Source organism: Dendrobates tinctorius, unplaced genomic scaffold (genome assembly GCF_039654945.1).
Source record: "Dendrobates tinctorius isolate UK_male_01 unplaced genomic scaffold, ASM3965494v1 ptg000035l, whole genome shotgun sequence".
NCBI classification, from domain to species: domain Eukaryota; kingdom Metazoa; phylum Chordata; class Amphibia; order Anura; family Dendrobatidae; genus Dendrobates; species Dendrobates tinctorius.
The window spans coordinates 59,731,560-59,744,104 of record NW_027361703.1 but is presented as its reverse complement, the minus strand read 5'-3'; positions in this window follow the sequence as shown (position 1 = coordinate 59,744,104).

Sequence of the window (12,545 nt, the reverse complement as noted above, 5' to 3'; positions counted from 1 at the left end):
ACAATGTGATTTTCTGGATTTTTTTTTCTCAGTTTGTCTCCCATAGTTGAGGTCTACCTATGATGTAAATTACAGACGCCTCTCATCTTTTTAAGTGGTGGAACTTGCACTATTGCTGACTGACTAAATACTTTTTTCCCCACTGTATATTACCCAGTGCTGCATTTACCCCAGAAGTGCTGTATATCCCCCTGAGTACTGTATATCCCCCCAGTGCTGTATATCCCCTAGGGTGACCACAAAAAATCGATGTCGGAATTTTGTCCGTCTGGACCCCACAAAACGATTCCCCTTTCCAGATATTGAGATAGCCAAAATTTGAACTCGATCAAACGACGTTAACCCGTGCCGCTCATTGCTCAAAGTTTGAAAAAATCCAAATTTTTGGCCAAAAAGCTGACATATGGAGCCATAACTCCAGAACGGTAAATAATAAAAACACGCTTAATATCTCAAAAGAAAGCTAATGTTGTTCTTCAAAATTTATATTTTATACATAATTGTTGTTATTTTAAGTCAAACTGAGTTACAACAGCTTTTAGCCCCAAGAACGTGACCTGGTACCACTAGGAGCAATGTAGCATATGTCGTATATTTTGTTATTAAGTGATAAATTTTGTTTTTTTTTGGTATATTTTTGAGTTTAAAGTAGAAATATAACAAAAAAACAAGTAATACTGATAAGTCTAATGACATTTTTTATTTTAAAATAAAAAAATGAGGTATATAATACATACAAAACAGACACAGAAAAGATACAGACGTAGTACCTACATGAGTTGATAATTTTACATAGTTATCTAATCTATTCTAGAGCTTTTGTTAAAGTAGTTTTTGAAACGTCAGAATATAATGTTCGGCATTTGCTTACAACTTGCAGGACATATTGCTTTTGTTCTTCATCTTTTGTCAGAAGGTCGTTAAAGTCGGTTATTAATTTAACACCACGCTCAGCCATATCATTAACTACTTTTAATGTTTTGACAATTTTCAATCCTTCTTGGAAGTCATTATTTTGAGGCCAGGTGTTTGGATTTTGTCTTAGGAAATCTGTTTTTATATTAAATCGGTCAAAGAATGTAAATGTTTCTTTGGTAAGTAAATTTACCAATCTTCCATCAACTACCTCTTTTAATTTTTCTTTCCTAACTTTTGGATTTACAACCCTAGCATGCTCTGATGGTTCATCTGTGCTACTGAGCAATTTATTAGCCATTAACAACTTTTCATCGTCTGTAATGGTGGGATCAAAAAACGATAATCCCACCAACTCTGCATTCAAATACCACAAATGGTTCGAAAATTTGGTCAGGGCTATTTCTGCAATGTTGTTGTCACATTCTTTATAGTCTAACAGACTATGCAAAATACCTAAATCTTGCTTTGGCGCAAGATGAGCTTTTGGAGCATTGAACCAAGCTTTACAATAAATTTTAACAAGGAAAACAGAAATGGCACGCACAGAACTTTCTTCTTCTTTAGACATCTTAAATTGACGATGAAAAATGAACATTTTTAAGCAGTAAATAGCCTTTGCCATCCACCTAGCGTGATGAATGGCTCCTGGAGTTCTAAAACCCACAACATTGCCGTCTAGTGATCCAACAAATACGAGAACCAACTGCAACAGTTCCTTGTAGTCATCCCTGGGGTGGCTCTCAGTTAATTTGGTCTCGAATTCAGCAGTAACATTTGCAATTACTTCTGGAGTTAGCTGCTTTTGTATTAGATTGTCACTGATACCTGTGTCGTATTTTCCTTTGTCTATCTTGGGCCACGCAGTGAGGAATCTTTTGAAAATGTCTCGATGAGGTCCAGTGGTTGATCCCATTTTTGTGCCGAATACGCCTCTTAACACAATTTCCAAGATATGGTGACGGCAAGCTAGGTGTAGCAATTCTCTTCCTAACATTTGCTCCAATAGGACGCATGCTCCTTTGAGTCTTCCCGTGTTCGATGCTGCAGTGTCGAACCACATCGCCTTGACGGTGTTGGGAAGACCCCATTCCTGTAGGCATTCATATACGGCTACGGCTTGCTCTTCTCCAGAGCTGCTTGCTGTTACAGGAACTCCCAGCAGCTGTTCCTTTTCGCCATATGAAATAGCAATAGCTATTCCCTCACATTGCTCATGTTTTAAAACACCCGGTAAAAGTTTACCATCCCAATGGACAACCACGGGCTCTTTTTCAGGAATGTTTACTTTATCTAAAAAATTTTTAGTATATTGTTCTCTGAACATTTGTCTTCTAGAATGTAATAAAGTTTTCGAGACTATGTACTCAAGAGGCTCAAGGTTTAGTGCTTCTAGAGTAGCTATTAAAATTCTCGTGGCATTTCTGTCGGATACCTTACATCGATCTAACACAATGGATAATTTTGTGTTTAAAATCTCTTTAACGCCCCTTGCAAATGAAACTTTCATCCTCTTGCTCTCAGATGGTCCTGGATCTTCTGCAGCTTCTTCAGGGATGTCCATTTCCTCCAAGCTCTCAAGTTCCTGGTAGATGCTGTCCTCTTCAGTATCTTCTTCTTCTTTTCCTTCTTCGAGCTTGTCTTCATCATCCGTCTCTAAGAAGCAACAAAAGAAAGAGAAAAAAAAGACTATAAAAACTTGTCATTTTAGCAGAATAGTAATAATACATAGGTACTAAATTACCTACTTCTAATTATCAATAGGTATTATTTTAAGAATATAAACTCAATCATAAAGATGCCAAATGATGCTCTCATGTACAATTTTCTTTCAATTATAATGAAACTATTTACTTATTTGTTTATCTACTTTTTAGAATAATAATAATAATAAAATAAACTCACCAATATCAAAAGTTTCTTCTTGGATTTGTCGGTTCATTTTTGCAAGTTCCTTTTGCGCCTCGGTTTCTTCAGCTCGAGACAACTTGAGATCCACTCCAGCCATGGAACCTGGGCGGCCCTTCTGCCTCTGTTTCACGAGAAATGCCTTATCTTCTTCCAATTTCATCAGAGCCAAGGCATCTTGTTGAGCAATATCAAAGAGATCATTCAACTTTTCAACAAACTGTTTAAATTTGTTCTTGGCCGTTTCCGATGTTTTCTTCCGGTCTTTTTGAAGACTTCTTCACTCGGCGTGAAGTTTTTCCAGCTTAGTATTTGCATCTTGCTCATGTTTAGTCGGGATTCGAGCTTTCCCCCAAAAAATGAACACTTCTCGTATGGTCAGTTTTGCTGATTCTCTTACAGTTAATTTCACAGTACGTAAATTATAAAATAAAGCACATAAGACTTGACGATTTGAGGGTAGTTTACAACCGGTGATCTGGTGAATGGGATAGCCCACAAGAAATAATTTATCCTTGTTCCGGCTTTGTACACCTGATGTGAATGCCATTTCAGAGTCCAATAGGTAAATAACAGTTAACTAGAAAAACGAAACAAAATATATTACAAACTTTAATTTCAATAAAATATTTTCAAATATCTTTTAAAATAATACTATAATATCGCGCATCACCCCTACTCTGGAACTCTCTACCACAACATATCAGACTCTCACCTACCATTGAAACCTTCAAAAAGAGCCTGAAGACCCACCTTTTCCGACAAGCCTATAACCTGCAGTAACCACCGATCGACCAAACCGCTGCACGACCAGCTCTACCCTCGCCTACTGTATTATCACCCATCCCTTGTAGATTGTGAGCCCTCGCGGGCAGGGTCCTCTCTCCTCCTGTACCAGTTATGACTTGTATTGTTTAAGATTATTGTACTTTTATTATGTATACCCCTCCTTACATGTAAAGCGCCATGTAATAAATGGCGCTATAACAATAAATAATAATAATAATAATAGGCTTTAATAGCTATAAAAACAATAACACACACACTTGGAAAATTTAAAAAAAACGTTAAAATATCTTCCCTGGATAATTGTTCGATCTAACCAGCTCAAAGGCACTTTAGAAACTAAACTGAATAAATAAAAGGTCGGTTGTACGCTGAAGTAAAATCACCATCCTTAAAATAGAAATTACATGCACCCTGTGTGTAGCATATAAATTTTGAAGAACAACATTAGCTTTCTTTTGAGATATTAAGCGTGTTTTTATTATTTACCATTCTGGAGTTATGGCTCCATATGTCAGCTTTTTGTTCAAAAATTTGGATTTTTTTCAAACTTTGAGCAACGAGCGGCACGGGTTAACGTCGTTTGATCGAGCTCAAATTTTGGCTATCTCAATATCTGGAAAGGGGAATCGTTTTGTGGGGTCCAGACAAACAAGATTCCGACATTTTTTCCCCCCATAAGAGATCCGGTCACCCTATCCCCCACCTGTGATGTATGTAGCCTCTAGTGCTGTATATAGCCCCAAGTGATGTATGTGACCCCACCAGGGACATACATACCCCCAGTGCTGTCTGTGCTTCCTAGCGATGTAGATAGCCCCTCAGTGATGTCTATTCCACCCAGCCTCCCGGGAGATGCATATGCCCCAGTATCTCCTGTGATGTCTTTGCCCCTCCTGTATTTTATGACCCCAGAGTCTCCTATGATGCATATACAGCAGTCTCAATGTTTCCTATGTTATGTACTGTATGTACAGCAGTCTTAGCATCTCCTATGTGATGTATATACAGCAGTCCCAGCATCTCCTATGTAATGTATATACAGCAGTCCCAGTTTCTCCTATGTGATGTATATACAGCAGTCCCAGCGTCTCCTGTGTGATGTATATACAGCAGTCCCTGTCTCCTGTGTGATGTATATACAGCAGTCCCTTCGACTCCTATGTGATGTACTGTATATACAGCTGTCTCAGCATCCTCTATGTGATATAGAGACAGCTGTCGCAGCATCTCCTAAGTGATGTATATATAGCAGTCCCAGCATCTCCTATATCAGTGATGGCAAACCTTATAGAGGCCGAGTGCCGAAAACGGCAACTCAAAACCCACTTATTAATCAAAAAGTGCCAATATGACAATTTAACATCACATCACAGAAGACTTCCAAAATACTCTTCCTTACACACACATACACATACACACACTACCCCTCTGCAAAATAACACACACACACACACCCTCTGCAAATTATATATATATATATATATATACAGTGGGGCAAAAAAGTATTTAGTCAGTCAGTAATAGTGCAAGTTCCACCACTTAAAAAGATGAGCGGCGTCTGTAATTTACATCACAGGTAGACCTCAACTATGGGAGACAAACTGAGAAAAAAAAATCCAGAAAATCACATTGTCTGTTTTTTTTCCCTTTTATTTGCATATTATGGTGGAAAATAAGTATTTGGTCAGAAACAAGCAATCAAGATTTCTGGCTCTCACAGACCTGTAACTTCTTCTTTAAGAGTCTCCTCTTTCCTCCACTCATTACCTATAGTAATGGCACCTGTTTAAACTTGTTATCAGTATAAAAAGACACCTGTGCACACCCTCAAACAGTCTGACTCCAAACTCCACTATGGTGAAGACCAAAGAGCTGTCAAAGGACACCAGAAACAAAATTGTAGCCCTGCACCAGGCTGGGAAGACTGAATCTGCAATAGCCAACCAGCTTGGAGTGAAGAAATCAACTGTGGGAGCAATAATTAGAAAATGGAAGACATACAAGACCACTGATAATCTCCCTCGATCTGGTGCTCAACGCAAAATCCCACCCCGTGGGGTCAGAATGATCACAAGAACGGTGAGCAAAAATCCCAGAACCACGCGGGGGGACCTAGTGAATGAACTGCAGAGAGCTGGGACCAATGTAACAAGGCCTACCATAAGTAACACACTACGCCACCATGGACTCAGATCCTGCAGTGCCAGACGTGTCCCACTGCTTAAGCCTGTACATGTCCGGGCCCGTCTGAAGTTTGCTAGAGAGCATTTGGATGATCCAGAGGAGTTTTGGGAGAATGTCCTATGGTCTGATGAAGCCAAACTGGAACTGTTTGGTAGAAACACAACTTGTCGTGTTTGGAGGAAAAAGAATACTGAGTTGCATCCATCAAACACCATACCTACTGTAAAGCATGGTGGTGGAAACATCATGCTTTGGGGCTGTTTCTCTGCAAAGGGGCCAGGACGACTGATCCGGGTACATGAAAGAATGAATGGGGCCATGTATCGTGAGATTTTGAGTGCAAACCTCCTTCCATCAGCAAGGGCATTGATGATGAAACGTGGCTGGGTCTTTCAACATGACAATGATCCAAAGCACACCGCCAGGGCAACGAAGGAGTGGCTTCGTAAGAAGCATTTCAAGGTCCTGGAGTGGCTTAGCCAGTCTCCAGATCTCAACCCTATAGAAAACCTTTGGAGGGAGTTGAAAGTCCGTGTTGCCAAGCGAAAAGCCAAAAACATCACTGCTCTAGAGGAGATCTGCATGGAGGAATGGGCCAACATACCAACAACAGTGTGTGGCAACCTTGTGAAGACTTACAGAAAACGTTTGACCTCTGTCATTGCCAACAAAGGATATATCACAAAGTATTGAGATGAAATTTTGTTTCTGACCAAATACTTATTTTCCACCATAATATGCAAATAAAAGGAAAAAAAAACAGACAATGTGATTTTATGGATTTTTTTTTCTCAGTTTGTCTCCCATAGCTGAGGTCTACCTATGATGTAAATTACAGACGCCTCTCATCTTTTTAAGTGGTGGAACTTGCACTATTGCTGACTGACTAAATACTTTTTTTGCCCCACTGTATATATATATATACACTGTCCCTTTGTAAAACATATACACACACACTGCCCCTTTGCAAAATACATACATACACACACATACACACTGCTCTTCTGCAAAAAAATACACATACTGATACTCTGCAAAAAATTCACACACATGCTGCCCCTCTGCAACATACAAACACACTGCTCTTCAAATAATACACACACACTGTCCCTCTTCAAAAAATACACAAACAAATATATTGTCCCTCTGCAAAATATATACACTGCCCCTCTGCAAAATATACATACTGCCCCTCTGTAAAAAACACACACTGCCCTTCTGCAAAATACACACACACTGCCCCTCTGCACAATATATACACACACTGCCCCTCTGCAAAATATGTATACACACACACTACCTCTCTTCAAAATATATACTCACACACTGCCTCTCTGCAAAATATCACAAACATACAGACAGATACATACACACTCCCTCTGAATAAAGCAGCCCCCCATCCCCAGCCACTGCCTCTCTCAAAACTGTGCCCTCTTTCATAATTAATACTTTATGTCCAGCTGCTCCTTCTGGAGCTCTTAACAGTGTCCGCCCGCACTGTCTTTGCTCCTCTGTGGCCCCGACAGCAGTATGATGATACCAGTAGCATGATGAGTCATCACACTGCTGCACATTGAACCTGGGGCTGACAGCAGCTTATCTGCCCCAGTCCCGGAACAGTGCTATTTAAATCAAGGGTGGGGAACATTTTTCCAGCCGGGGGCCATTTGAAAATTTCTACCATCTTTCGGGGGCCACACAGAAATGATCACCTTGAAAATTATCCTGGTATATTTAGTCAAACAATTACAGTAACTCACCCTTAATGTGACGATTGGAGCTGCTTCTCTTTGGTGCAGCTGTGATGTTAGGTGATACTGATCATGTTGCTTCTCACAGCTGCTTTTCCAGGTTTGTGTCGGCTAGGAGAGCAGTAAACTTTTTGTCAGAATAAGTCTTGTAAATTATATACATCACATAGGAGACACAGGGACTACTGTATATATATCACATAAGAGATGCTGAGACAGCTGTATATACACCACATAGGAGATGATGGGACTGCGGTATAAGCATCACATAGGAGACACTGTGACTGCTGTCTATACATCACATAGAAGACTCTGGGACTGCTGTATATACATCACATCATCACATAGGACAGTGATGGTGAACCTATGGCACGCGTGCCAGAGAGGGCAGGCAGAACCCTCTCAGCTGGCACGCGGCCTCGCCTCACTGCTCCAGAGCTGCAGCTTCCTTGCTGTCACTTCCTCTCACTTATTGAGTGGTGCGGCCGCGGAGCTGAATGATGATATCATCCAGCTGCGGCCGCGCTGCTTAATGTGTGAGAGGAAGTGAGAGGAAGGAAGCTGCCAGTGCGTGGATAGGTGAGTTTGGCCGCTGGTGTGTGTGTGTGGCCACTGGTTTGTGTATGTGTGGCCGCTGGTGTGTGTATGTGTGTGTGTGTGTGTGGCAGCTGGTGTGTGTGTGTGCTGGGGAGAGGGCCAATGATGGGGAGAAGGCAATGATGGGAGTGATGGGGAGAGGGCTAATGATGGGAATAATGGGGAGAGGGAAATGATTGGGAGAGGGGAATGATGGGAGCGATGGGGAGAGGGGAATGATGGGAGTGATGGGGAGAGGGGAATGATGGGAGTGATGGGGAGAGGGCCAATGATGGGAGTGATGGGGAGAGGGGAGTGATGGGGAGAGGGGAATGATGGGAGCGATGGGGAGAGGGCTAATTATGGAAGTGATGGGGAGAGGGGAATGATGGGAGTGATGGAGAGAGTGGAATGATGGGAGTGATGGGAAGAGGGGAATGATGGGAGTGATGGGGAGAGGGCTAATGATGGGAGTGATGTGGAGAGGGGAATGATGGGAGTGATGGGGAGAGGGCCAATGATGGGAGTGATGGGGAGAGGGGAGGGATGGGGAGAGGGGAATGATGGGAGTGATGGGGAGAGGGCTAATGATGGGAGTGATGGTAAGAGGGGAATGAAGGGAGTGATGGGGAGAGGGGAATGATGGGAGTTATGTGGAGAGAGGAATGATGGGAGTGATGAGGAGAGGGCGAATGATGGGAGTGATGGGGAGAGGGGAATGATGGGAGTGATGGGGAGAGGGCCAATGATGGGAGTGATGGGGAGAGGAGAATGATGGGAGTGATTGGGAGAGGGGAATGATTGGATTGATGGGGATAGGACCAGTGATGGAGAGAAGGCAATGATGGGTGTGATGGGCAGAGAACAATGATGGGATGATAGGGAGGAGGAATGATGGAGGTGGTGGAATGGACAATTTCTACATGAAGGGGATCATGATGGGGCATATTTCTACATGAAGGGGATCATGATGGGGAATATTTCTACATGAAAGAGATCATGATAGGGCATATTTCTACATGAAGGGGATCATGATGGGGCATATTTCTGCATGAAGGGGATCATGATGGGGCATATTTCTGCATGAAGGGATTCATGATGGGGCATTTCTAAATAAAGGGTATCATGACGGGGCATTTCTACATGAAGGGGATTATGATGGGGCATATTTCTAAATAAAGGGGATCATGAAGGGGCATATTACTACAAGAAGGGGATCATGATGGGAATATTTCTGCATGAAGGGGATCATGATGAGGCATGAAGGGGATCATGATGGGGAATATTTCTACATGAAGGGGATCATGATGGGGCATATTTCTGCATGAAGGGGATCATGATGGGGCATATTACTACAAGAAGGGGATCATAATGGGGCATTTGGCACGTGCTGGCACTTCGTCATAAATAATTGGATTTTAGGTTGCAGTTTGGGCACTCGGTCTCAGAAAGGTTCGCCATCATTGCTCAACTGATTACAGCCACCTGCAGGTCAATGGGAGGAGTGCAGGATCAGGCTGGAGGCAGCCAACATCCAATAGTTAAATATAAGAGTGGCATATACAGTTGTGGCCAAAAGTATTGACACCCCTGCAATTCTGTCAGATAATACTCAGTTTCTTCCTGAAAATGATTGCAAACACAAATTCTTTGGTATTATTATCTTCATTTAATTTGTCTTAAATGAAAAAACACAAAACTCCAAAAATGGGCCAGAAAAAAGTATTGGCACCCTCAGCCTAATACTTGGTTGCACAACCTTTAGCCAAAATAACTGCGACCAACCACTTCCGGTAACCATCAATGAGTTTCTTACAATGCTCTGCTGGAATTTTAGACCATTTTTCTTTGGCAAACTGCTCCAGGTCCCTGATATTAGAAGGGTGCCTTCTCCAAACTGCCATTTTTAGACCTCTCCACAGGTGTTCTATGGGATTCAGGTCTGGACTCATTGCTGGCCACCTTAGAAGTCTCCAGTGCTTTCTCTAAAACCATTTTCTAGTGCTTTTTGAAGTGTGTTTTGGGTCATTGTCCTGCTGACCCATGACCTCTGAGGGAGACCCAGCTTTCTCACACTGGGCCCTACATTATGCTGCAAAATTTGTTGGTAGTCTTCAGACTTCATAATGCCATGCACACGGTCAAGCAGTCCAGTGTCAGAGGCAGCAAAGCAACCCCAAAACATCAGGGAACCTCCGCCATGTTTGACTGTAGGGATCGTGTTCTTTTATTTGAATGCCTCTTTTTATCTCCTGTAAACTCTATGTTGATACCTTTGCCCAAAAAGCTCTACTTTTGTGTCATCTGACCAGAGAACATTCTTCCAAAACGTTTTAGGCTTTTTCAGGTAAGTTTTGGCAAACTCCAGCCTGGCTTTTTTATGTCTCGGGGTAAGAAGTGGGGTCTTCCTGGGTCTCCTACCATACAGTCCCTTTTCATTCAGACGTCGACAGATAGTACGGGTTGACACTGTTGTACCCTCGGACTGCAGGGCAGCTTGAACTTGTTTGGATGTTAGTCGAGGTTCTTTATCCAACATCCGCACATTTGCGTTGAAATTTCTTGTCAATTTTTCTTTTCCGTCCACATCTAGGGAGGTTAGCCACAGTGCCATGGGCTTTAAACTTCTTGATGACACTGTGCACGGTAGACACAGGAACATTCAGGTCTTTGGAGATGGACTTGTAGCCTTGTGATTACTCATGCTTCCTCACAATTTGGTTTCTCAAGTCCTCAGACAGTTCTTTGGTCTTCTTTCATTTCTCCATGCTCAATGTGGTACACACAAGGACACAGGACAGAGGTTGAGTCAACTTTAATCCATGTCAACTGGCTGTAAGTGTGATTTAGTTATTGCCAACACCTGTTAGGTGCCACAGGTAAGTTACAGGTGCTGCTAATTACACAAATTAGAGAAGCATCACATGATTTTTCAAACAGTGCCAATACTTTTGTCCACCCTCTTTTTTTATGTTTGGTGTTTAATTATCTCCAATTTGGCTTTAGGACAATTCTTTTTGTGTTTTTTCATTTAAGACAAATTAAATGAAGATAATAATACCAAAGAATTTGAGTTTGCAATCATTTTCAGGAAGAAACTGAGTATTATCTGACAAAATTGCAGGGGTGTCAATACTTTTGGCCACAACTGTACAGTAAAAAAGGGACCCATTAGAGGGAGGTCACCTTGCCGTGGTTGATGGGCATACATGAAATGGCCAATTTATGCGCTAAGAACTTTCATTTTCATTCATTTCTGTAAATACATTTTTTTTTGAGTAGTAAGATCTAGATTCAATGTTTTTAACCCCTTTCTGACATCAGACATACTATCCCGTCCACGGTACCTGGGTCCCTATGACCGGGGAAGGGATAATACGACCAAGCGATCAGCAGCGCTCGCGGGGGGGCGCCGCTGATCGCGGCCAGGTGTCAGCTGATTATCACAGCTGACACCCGGCACTATGTGTCAGGGGCGGTCACGGACCGCCCCGGCACGTTAACCCCTGGCACACTGCGATCAAACATGATCGCAGTGTACTGGGGGTTTAGTGAAGCATTGGCAGGGAGGGGGCTCCCTCTGTGCTTCCCTGAGACCCCCAGTGCAGCGCGATGTGCTGCGCTGCTCTGGGGGCCTCCTTCCCTGCAGGTCCCTGGACCCAATATGGCCGCGGGGGCCTTCGGGGGCCTGCAGGGAGGCAGCTTCCTCAGTGCCTGCAGAGGAAGCTGATCTGACAGAGTGTTGTCTAAAATGTCAGATCAGCGATCTGACACAAGACAGTGATGTCCCCACCTGGAACAATGTAATAAAGTAAAAAAAAAACAATAACAGTTTATAAAAAATCGCTAAATAAATAAAAAAAAAAATATTCCCTAATAAATTCATTTTTTGCAAATAAAAAAACCCAAAACAAAAGTACATACTGTATATTTAGTATCGTCGCATCAGTAATGACCCGCCCTATAAAACTGTGCCACTAGTTAACCCCTTTAGCAAACCCCATTAAAGATAAAAATAAAAAACAAAGCAAAAAACAATGCTTTATCATCATACCGCCAAACAAAAAGTGCAATAACGCGCAATCAAAAAGACGGATATAAATAACCATGGTACCGCTGAAAACATCATCTTGTCCCGCAAAAAACGAGCCACCATACAGCATCATCAGTGAAAAAATAAAAAAGTTATAGCTCGCAGAATAAAGCGATGCAAAAATAATTATTTTTATATATCGCTGTAACCATACTGACCCGAAGAATAAAACCGCTTTATCAGTTTTACCACACGCAGAACTGTGTAAATGCACCCCCCAAAAGAAATTCATGAAATGCTGGTTTTTGTTCATTAGGCATCCCAAAAATCGGAATAAAAAGTGATCAAAAAATATCCCATGCCCGAAAATGGTACCAATAAAAACGTCA